We start from the raw sequence: 10,408 nt of genomic DNA, 5'->3' as shown, positions 1-10,408 counted from the left end.
GGACACTGCCAACTCATGCGTCGCCATCTTTCGCAAAGCCTGAGGAGGCATCGTAACCCGCGCATCGATTAATCAGCGTTCGCCGAGGAAAGATTAATCACGGCCATTATCCCGGGAGCGTGTATGGATTGCGCCAGTGTCCCACCAGAACCGACCCCACTGTGTCTACTGTTCGCAACACAAGAGAGGCGACGCCACCCAGCGGAAAAGACGTGGAAGAGGGAAGCGGGGATCTGTACCGAATATCCAAACGAGCGGCGAAAACCGGTGCGGCCTGGCGGTCGAAATGAAGACCAAAGGAAAGGGGGAACCAAATGCGCCCCATTGAGTTGCCGATGACACGAAACATTTAGGAGATATCACTATTGAATAGTGTCCAGAGGCAGCGTTCTAAGGAATGATATTTCTGAAACGCGGTCACATTTATCAGTGAAAAGAGGGAATCCCACCACTGCATAACCGTTAGTGCAACTGAGACAGGAACTAGTTATGTATGTGGGGCAAGGTTCCGTCTAGTACGTATTTTAGCCAAATTTGTCAGTCATCGCTTTGCAATTCGAACCACACAGAAACAAAAGTATTTTTAAACTGCGACAATCCATTTTCGAAACACCATCAGGCAACACTGGCGTGTGATTGCATCCGAGTCGCGGAACACACGTGCGCCTCGGCCCCAGTTGGTATATATATATATATATATATATATATATATATATATATATATATATATATATATATATATATATATATATATATATATATATATATTTGGCATAACATCTGTCGAGATTGCAAAAATACTTCTGTGCTTTTTTTTTTTTTTACCTCGTTTCATCATCTGTCAATGAGTACAAGACATCTCACAAAGTTGTCCAAAAAAGCTGTTTTTGGAGAGGAGATCGAACTATAGGGAGTATTCCCTGGACGCCATATTTGTGGGTGCTGCTTAGAGCGCATGCTCATAACGAGCTCACATCAATAGGCTGCTAAGACCGACACTCTTGATGGTGCGGAATGCACGTTGCAAAAGAACTGTGAAAGCTCGCCGTCAGCATGCGCTCAGCATTCGCGCACACAGCTGTGGCCGCCAGTAAATACTCCCTATAGGGGGCGCTTTATCGAGCTTGTTGTCACCGCTCACCGCAACTCAGTACGAGGATTGACCTCGTACTGAGTTGCGGTGAGCGGACGTGTTTCCTGGTTCTCCTCGAGCATCCGAAGCTAAGTGCCAGTTTTTCTTCTTTTCTCTCTCTTTTTTTGAGAGTTGATTGGAAGTGACTATGCGGTAGCAGTATTAGGTTTGAACAGCAGCAGTTAACGTTAGTTTCGCAAAGTAGGCTCTGTTTGAATTTTTGGCGGGAAGGGACGGTTTGTTCCCGGTCTAGACATGGGTCTAGATTTGGGTCGGCATGACAAGGGTGGGGACGAGTTGGTGCAGTGCGAGGGGTGTGGGAGGTGGTGTTACCTGGAGGAGACGGGTTTCGGGAGCCTGGAGGTGGCGGCGGAGGTGAGTTTCGAGTGTCGGCTTTGTGTGAAGCTTCAGCAGGTAACTGGGGAATGGGAGGCCCAGCTTAAGGCAGAAGGAGAGAAGCGGGTGGGTCTCGAGGCCCAGGTAGAGGAGCTGACTAGGCAGCTTAATCATGAGAGGGAGCAGCGGGTCGGCCTCGAGAAGCAGGCGGAAGAGCTGGGGGAAGTATGGAAGGCGGGTTTAGAGGAGCGTAAGAGGGAGTGTGACAGTAGGGTAGAGCGCCTGGAAGGGGTAATTCGAGCGAGTGAGAGTAGCGAGGGAAGAAAGGAGGAAGTGTCAGTTCTAGCGGGACGAACCGCCAGTCTGCAGGCTGGGCTCCCTGGTGGTCGGGAGTCCGGCCTGTTGGCAGGCAGGCTCGACGACGCTGGAGAGCTGATTGAACCTCAGCTCAATGGCGCCTTCGAGCAGCAGGCGTCGGGCAGTCAGGTGACAGGAGATAAGTCGCAGGACAAAGGCGCGCAGGCACCAGGGGGATCTAGGGTACTGGTAGTGGGGAGCTCTAACGTAGCACGGGTTAGGAGGGGTGTACATAACAGGGTGAAGGGAGACCAGAGGGTAACCGTAGAGGTCCAGCCAGGGAAGTGTATGGTGGATGCTATGACCGCAGCACGTGAGGGGGTGTGGGATAACCGGGAGGGAAGGAACCTAGTAATAGTTCATGCGGGGCTTAATGATGTGCTGAAGGGTAGGAGCCAGAACCTCGGAAATCAGCTAAACGTGGGAATACGTAAGCTGAGGGACGTGTCTGAGAATGTGCATGTGGTTGTGTGCACCATTCCAGAAGTTCGGGGGCAGTCCGGGTTAACGGAGAGGAGGGTTGTCGAAGCCAACGGAGTAATTAAGGGTATGAGTCGACAGCTTCGGTACGACGTAATGGAAGTAAACAGAGAGGTGTACGAGGCTGGCTCCCGCCCTTTTGCAGATGGCATTCACTACAGTGAGGCCACGGGTTACAGGGTGGGGGATAGGATGGGCCGCACGGTGACTGCTTTTTTGGGGGGACCGAGGGCCCTGGGGGCAATGAAGTAATTGAAAAGCCAACGAAGTCAGGAGAGGCACCCAGGGTTAAAAAGAGGAGAAAACGTAAGAACAGGTATAAAAAAACAGCACAATCAGACATTGGATATATTAACATGCAGGGTGGTAGAAATAGGTTAAAATGGGAAGAGGTAGAGAGCAACTAAGAAAGGAGGATTTAACGGTGTATGGGTTTGTGGAAACCCATCTCAGAGACATGGAGCAGCCACCTTGCAACCCTGACTATGTGTGGGAAGAATGCAACAGAATGGAGGGAACGAGGAAGGGAGGTGGAATTGGAGCATTTATTAAGAAGAATATGAACTTTCAAAGGATCAGAAAGGAGTGCGCCGAACATTTGTGGCTGAAAGGAAAAGTCGCTGGGGAATCAACAGTCCTTGGAGTGGTTTACTTATGGACAGGGACAGGTGCTAAAGAGGAAAACAGAAAAATGATTGATTGCATATCAAGAGACATTAGTGAACTAGGGGAAGGCTCCGAAATAATTATTATGGGAGACATGAATGCCCATATTGAGGGTCTGGATGGGTATACGGACTCAACTGGAAGCATATTACTAGCACTGGTGGAAAAACATGACTTAGTTTTATGTAATACCAGTCAGAAGTGTGACGGGCACATAACTTGGGAAACTGGCAATCTGCATTCAACTATAGATTACGTACTCATGTCACACAAAATATATGGTAAGTTACAAGTAATGAAAATAGATGAAGAAGGTTCCAAAAGTCTTGGTAGTGATCACAAACGTATTAAGCTGAATTTTGCCAGAGAAGTATATGCTGAAACTAGACAACATAATTCAAAGCGAACTTTCTGCAGCGACAAAGAGTTGGAAATAGTTGTTGAAAGAATAGAGGCAGCAGTTTCAGGGCAACGGTATACAGATTGGACCTATGAGAGCCTAACTAGGCTTTTTGCTCTAGAACTAGACAAAGTGAAGAGTAAACGAAAGGGGAAGCAAGGACATAGACCAAAAAGCTGGTGGGACAAAGAAGTGAAGCAAGCGATACAAAAACGTCAGGAAGCCTCTAGAGAACACAGGTATTCCAAGCGTAGTGGGGAGTCCGAAACGGAAGTAAAAAGAAAATGGGACAATTTTATAACATGTCGCCGAGAGGCATGCAGTTTGATCAATGCGAAAATTCAGAGAAAGGGTGAGGAATGGATGAGTAATGTAAGTAAGAAAGATAGAAACGCTGCCAAGAAGTTTTGGGAGCACTTGAACTCACTCGGTGAAACAACGCAAGCTAGACAGAGTTCATACTCTCGCATCAGGGAGATCAATTAGAGGGAGATGATGCGATACAATATATAGGAGCAGTGATGGAGGAGAAATTTCGGGAACGGTTACATGTGAAAGATAGGAGAACCGAAGGAAGTAGCAGTCCAGTTTGTGACATCGCGGATTTTGGACAAAGAGAATGGGAAAAGGCGGAACGAAGAGTCCCTAGTGGCACGTCGACAGGCACAGATGGTATCCCTATCAAGCTGGTGAAGAATTTGGGTCCTAAATCTAAGGCAAAACTAAGGGAGGTAGTGAGTACCATGATAACAAAAGGAAATATTCCAGATGAATGGAGGCTTAGTAGGATGAGTATGATATTTAAGGGAAAGGGAGATAAGTCTAATATTAGGAATTATCGTCCTATAACCGTGACACCGGTTATTTACAGGTTGGTAATGCAGATTATAAAGATCAGACTGGAGGAATGGGTAGATTGCGAGGGCATACTGGGCGAATTACAGAACGGGTTTCGAAAACAAAGAAGGTTGGAGGACAATTTATTTTCTCTAACACAGTGTATAGAAATAGCGCAAAAAGAAAACAGACAGCTCTGGCTGGCATTTCTGGATATCAAGGGTGCCTATGACAATGTGAACCAAAGAAACCTGTGGGACATAATGGAGAACTTAAACCTAGATGAAGGACTAACAGCACTATTAAGGAACATTTACAAAGATAACAAGGTGATTATAACATGGGAAGGAAAGGCGACAGGGAAAATAGAGATAAGACGAGGCCTTAGGCAGGGGTGCCCGTTATCGCCTTTGCTGTTTATGTTGTATCTGAGAGGATTGGAGGATAGACTAGAGAAGAGTGGGCTTGGGTTCAACCTTTCTTACAGTAAGCTAGGCCAAAAAATTCAGCAATCCTTACCGGGATTGATGTATGCGGATGATATTGTACTAATGGCTAACAACAGGACAGAGTTGCAGGAATTAATGAGCATCTGTGGTAGGGAAGGAGAGGAATTAGGTTTAGAATTCAGTAGCGAAAAATCGGCAGTCATGATTTTTAACGAGGATGAAGTTGAGAGGCTGAAGATACAGAATATTACAGTTGAGAGAGCTAGTAAATACAAGTATCTAGGAGTATGGATATGTGATGGTGCAGAATATCTCAGAGACCATGAAAAGTATATAATAGGTAAGGGCAACAGAAATGCAGCTGTAATGAAAAATAGAGCACTTTGGAATTACAACAGGTATGAGGTGGTGAGAGAGATTTGGAAAGGGGTCATGGTGCCTGGCTTGACTTTTGGAAACGCAGTGCTATGCATGAAATCCGAAGTGCATGCGAGACTAGAAATAAAACAGCGCGGAGTAGGTAGACTGGCTTTGGGGGCACATTGCAAAACGCCAAACCAGGGAGTACAAGGAGACATGGGATGGGCATCGTTTGAGAGCAGGGAAGCGGTGAGCAAGGTAGAATTTGAGGATAGGTTGAGGCAAATGGACGGGGAGCAATGGGCACGAAAGGTTTTCAGCTATTTATACATGAGGAGTGTAGACACAAAGTGGAGACAGCGCACTAGGAAATTAAGAGGAAAGTTTTTGGGCTATAGCGAAGATACGGAAGAGCAAGTCTCAGTTAAGAAGAAAGTTAAGGCCACAGAAAGAGATTGGTGGCTAGAGGGAATGCAGACAAAGACGGCTCTGGAAAGCTATAGATTAAACAAAAGAGTTATTGCCAAAGAAAGCATTTATGACAATTCTAGGGGAAGCTCATTGCTGTTTGAGGCAAGAACGGGTGTTCTGCGAACCAGAACATACAGAGTGAAGTACCAGGAAATTGATACAGTGTGCACTGCTTGTGGAGAGGAGGAGGAGACGGCTGAGCACTTGATACTCTACTGTAAAGGGCTTCACCCTATGCCTACCGAAGACAACATAGATTTAATAAAGTCATTGGGTTTTAGAGACAGCGAAGGGAGAGTGGATTTCAAGACTGTAGAGATTACCAAGCAAAGATTAAGTGAATGGTGGCGGAAATCGAGAGAAAACTAGGTATTTTCTTATCCACTGATGGCAAGGGGGTTTCATAGCCTCACTTTCTTTGCACTGCGGAGTGAATATAGATTTCACATTTAAATATTCTAAGCTTAAATGGTAAAACAAAATGGCTAGGTGGCGTAAGCTACCGCCCGATCCAAAGGGCTCAGCCGTATTCATCCATCCATCCATGTCCCTACAGCCCGGTTAGGGCAACGTGTTTACTATAGTCGGTTGCAAGCTAAGAAAAAACCGGAAATGCCTCTCAGAGGAAAATGTAATCCTACGCCGAGAAACGCCAGCCAATCGTTTTCATGACGTCACGATTCCGTAGACCAATCGCGATCCTTTTGAAAAAAAAAAAAGCTCAACATGGCTGCTGGCCTTAGCAACGCGACGCTAGTTTCTTGTGACAATTACTCTGCTTTTTTGCACCGTGTTTTACGTGCCCGGGGTTACGCCACGAAATCTTAATGGTATCGGCTTGCGTTTGCAGCAGTTTTTGCGCAACAACGTGAGAATCCAGCGACGCTATCGCCAACGAAAATTTCGAAGCGGGCGCGAGGCTTAGCACTGCTGAGAGGTATGTTAGACGGTATGTTAGACAGTATCTTGGAGAGAAAATGAATTGGGAAGACGGTACATTGGATGTGACTTTCTTTCTTTACTAAACAGCTATTTCGTTGACAAAAACGTATTTTAACTTATTTAAATGTCCTGAATGAATTAAATAAATATTGTAGTAGTTTAAGACACGTTTCCTGGAGGAAGAAAAAGCAACGTTGCTAGCGAACTACTTTCTCGACGGTGGAGGCACTTCAGATAGGCGCAGTGCGCTTATGGGTGGAGCTAAAAGATTGTTCTTAGGTTGCATCCGACTATAACAAGGTATGACAAAGAAATATAACCTCGCCTAGCACGGTCTGGGCACGAGCGCTTCGTTCTGGCCAGTGCTTTGGTCGCACGAAGAGCGGCCTTCGAATCCTCATCTTCGATTTTTCAGATCAAAAACAAACAAGTAAATTGGGTTTGTTGTCCCCACAGCTGAAGAAAACCGCTAGAAGCGTGACTGTTCGATCTCGTCCCCATTATAACAAGACTTATTAAAAAAAAAGAAAAAAAAAACTCGCAAGTTTAAGTTTATTCAAAGAGTTCGTGCGATGCCTCAGCTCTAAAGTGGTCTAGTTCGATGTATACCGTATTTTCCCCGGCGTTCCGCAAGGGGGCAAATTTGGAGTTTTCGCTTCGAAAGTCCGCACCCCGTGCATAACCTGCACTCAGGGCGTAATCCAAACGTTAACACTACCATGCGCAGCACACCTTGACAAATGCCCGCTGTACTAGCTCACGAGGAATACTTAGCGTCTTATCACTGTGAACGACCTAGGCCAAACAAATCCTTGTATTAGGGTCATAGTAGAGAGGGTAATAGAGGAAAAAAATGCCCTTCCCCTCTCACCTCGATGTCGTCTGCTCCGCCGAGTGTGCTGTACTTAGCATCCGGCAGGCGTACCAACTCTGTCTAAAATCGCGTCATTTTGGAAATTTCAAGCGCAGATGCGCAGATTTTGGTATCCAGTTATCGTGTAATAGTATGCTAGATAAAGACTTACAGGGTCCAATTGCGCTGTTATTTGCGTGCAAATAAAAAAAAAATAGGGTGTGTCAGTTTGGCCGGTCTTTCCGGCGACAAGTAAATCCGGTTGCTGTACCTTTTTACTACACAAAGTTCGTACTGGAGTAGGCCTTTAGCGACCATGTGTGGAAGTTTGAAATAATAAATAAAAACGTGCTCTCCTGCCGCAATAGACGCAGTAGTTGAGCGTAGTACTGCGGGCTGACTCAATTGCTATTTAAGTAACGGAAAAAAAGATATGCTAGCTGATCATTTACCGAAATAGAAAAACAGAGAGCTATAGGCTAACTATTCTAAGAACGCGAACCACTTCACAAGGGCAGCCACGAGCGAGAGTTCGATGTTCTGTACAGCTCGCCGATACAACCCAAAGATGGTTTGTCGTCTGCTAGCGGAGTCGGGCCCGTGCCCCCTCTCTTGTTTTACCCCACCGAACCCGCTGAATTTCCGGGATGTATGGAGAGGGTGCTGCTGTCGAACAAAATGGTGCCGCCCAGAGAGCGCTAAATGGAATGGTCTATTGTACGCGTCTGTAGATAGACCTCACAGGGTAGATTTTAACCTCTTAAGCATGTATAGTCTGCGGACTAGAGTCCAGAAACTACTGTAGTTCAATTAAAACTCACATCATACGCCAGGTTATTTGTCACATTAAATCGTCATTACACCTCGAACCCGTCTTCAATTAATTGATCGCAATTTGACAGTGGATTTTGCTTCGATAAGGCGCTCGTCAATCGAGCAATTTCCTTCAACGCAGTTCTAAGGTCCGCCTCGATATCTCCGAGAGAGGCCCAGCCATTGTCAGCCCCCGCTCACTCGGCGACTGTAAATATGCATATTCAGACAACCCCGGCATCAAATGTCGGCGCGTCGCCGAGTTCAAATTTCGTCTTCCGCCATGATTTCTTCCACGCTTGTTTTTTCGAAGGAAAAAAAAAAAAAAAAAAAAAACGAATTGCAACGACACACTCGGAAATAAAAGAAATTATTGGCGCCCGTTTTTTTTCTTTTTTAAGTTCACAAAAACTCGGGCTTTATCCCAGCGTGGCCTCTAATAGACGTCCTCGGTTGAATTACTTGAGGAAACCATCATCGAGGAAACAATGGCTGAGTGTCTTCGGGACACTCTGCCATCGTGGCACAGACTGCAGCCCCGGCGGAGCCATACGTTTTTTTTTTCTTTTTTTTTTTCTGTCTCTTTTTTCTGCGAGACGGCAAGACTATGTAAAACATTGTCTTCATATGTTGACCTCCCTTCCTCGTCCCTGACGTTGCCATTTTTTTTTTCTTTCGTTTCTCCGGGCGTGTTTTGGAGCTGTCACTTCGACGTGTGTCCTTATTTCTTGATTCATTTTTAGGGAGGTCTGAGCTTTCGTTTCGCGCGCGCTATCAAACTATCCCGTGACTGGACAGTGAAAAGGGGGAGGACAGGCTGTACTGGGATAGTCTAGGGCAGCAGAGGACGATGTTTGCGTTCCCTTTGAGGCTGGTTAAGGCGTAGTGTGCTCCTCTGGAGTCTTCCGAAGAAAGTTGTTTGGAAGGAAGGGCGAGGATCTTTCGCTGACTATACTTTGTTTCGTCGCTTTTATCTTTTGGGGTTAAGCAAGTATGGTCCCCCTGCCGCCGTTACGCGCCGCAAAGCTCTTCCGCGTTGCGAAACGTGGAGGCTGTGGGCATGGCGGGTGTCAGTTTCAACTTCTGTCTACCTCGACAAAAAAAAGCAAAACAAAGAAAAAAAAAGTGCCTTGTTGTGTTGTTGCGGGGCTCCCTTCATTATTTGGTTGTTGGTTTTTACTGTAAAAAATCTGTGTTTAAAAAAAAAGGAGAAGAAATCTCGGCGTCGTAAAGTTAGAAGTAAGTATCCCGGCTGGGAACTGCGTATTTTGAGAACGTCTGCTTCCGGTGTTGCTGCCTTCCATTGCAATTCCCCTCCTTTCCGATACCAGATGACTCAACGAGGTGAGATGCTGAACCACGCAAATTCCGAACGTCAGGCAACGCGCTCTGATTTGACTCTGTTCTATACACTTTGTTTCAGCCTAAACTGCGGCGCCGCTTCGAGCTGATGGGACCAAACAGGCAGCGTCGAAACCGGCAAAACATGGTGCTCGTCACGTTTCTGTATACGTGTTATATCGTCCGTGAACCAATCCTAAACCGAAAAAAGGCCTAGTCACTTGCACTTTTGAGGCTACTCGATCGGTGCATGCCTTTACCTCGTAGCTTAGGCTGCGTCTGGACTTAAGCTGTGGACTCAACTAGGGCCACTAAACAAGCACCACTTTAGAGTTTGACTACCCTTTGGCCATCTTGGTACTTAAAATCATTGTTGCCAGTTGTCCGAAGCCTTCATTTAAGTCGCCAGGAAACTTTTTCCCGTCCTCTAGAAACGTAATTAAAAGAGTACGTGACAAAGCAAAACGACGTTGCCTGCTACCGCGATACCGTTCCAAAAAGCTCCAGAGGTCGCAGTTTTGAATTGTAACGAACTGCGCGTAAAAATGCGCAGCTGTTGATGTTCGCCGATGGTATCAAGATATTTACGAACATACAAACATTCAGTGACTGCGTTTTTTTGTTGTTGTTGTTTTTTGTTGTTGTTTTTTTGTTTTGTTTTTTTGCAGGATGATATTATAGGTGTTTTCGAGTGGTGTTCAGAAAATGTTTTGTTACTTAATCCAGACAGAGCAAAACTACTGACAATGTCACGAAAACGTGAAATTTTATCTTACCAGTATGCACTTAAGTCAACACCTAGTATACGAGTCCCCGTTGTTCGTGACCGTGGGATTTATTTTCACATCGGACCTTCTTTTGCCTATCATGTCACGCAGATAGTCGCCTCTTCAATCCAAATGCTGAGCTTGATATCATGCTTGTGTTATGACTTCCCTAATTTCTTCCGCATTGGTCGTTTATTTTCCGGT

The sequence above is a fragment of the Ixodes scapularis genome, unplaced genomic scaffold (genome assembly GCF_016920785.2).
Source record: "Ixodes scapularis isolate PalLabHiFi unplaced genomic scaffold, ASM1692078v2 PGA_scaffold5__190_contigs__length_132052651, whole genome shotgun sequence".
NCBI lineage: Eukaryota > Metazoa > Arthropoda > Arachnida > Ixodida > Ixodidae > Ixodes > Ixodes scapularis.
Note: the sequence above shows the minus strand (reverse complement) of the source record.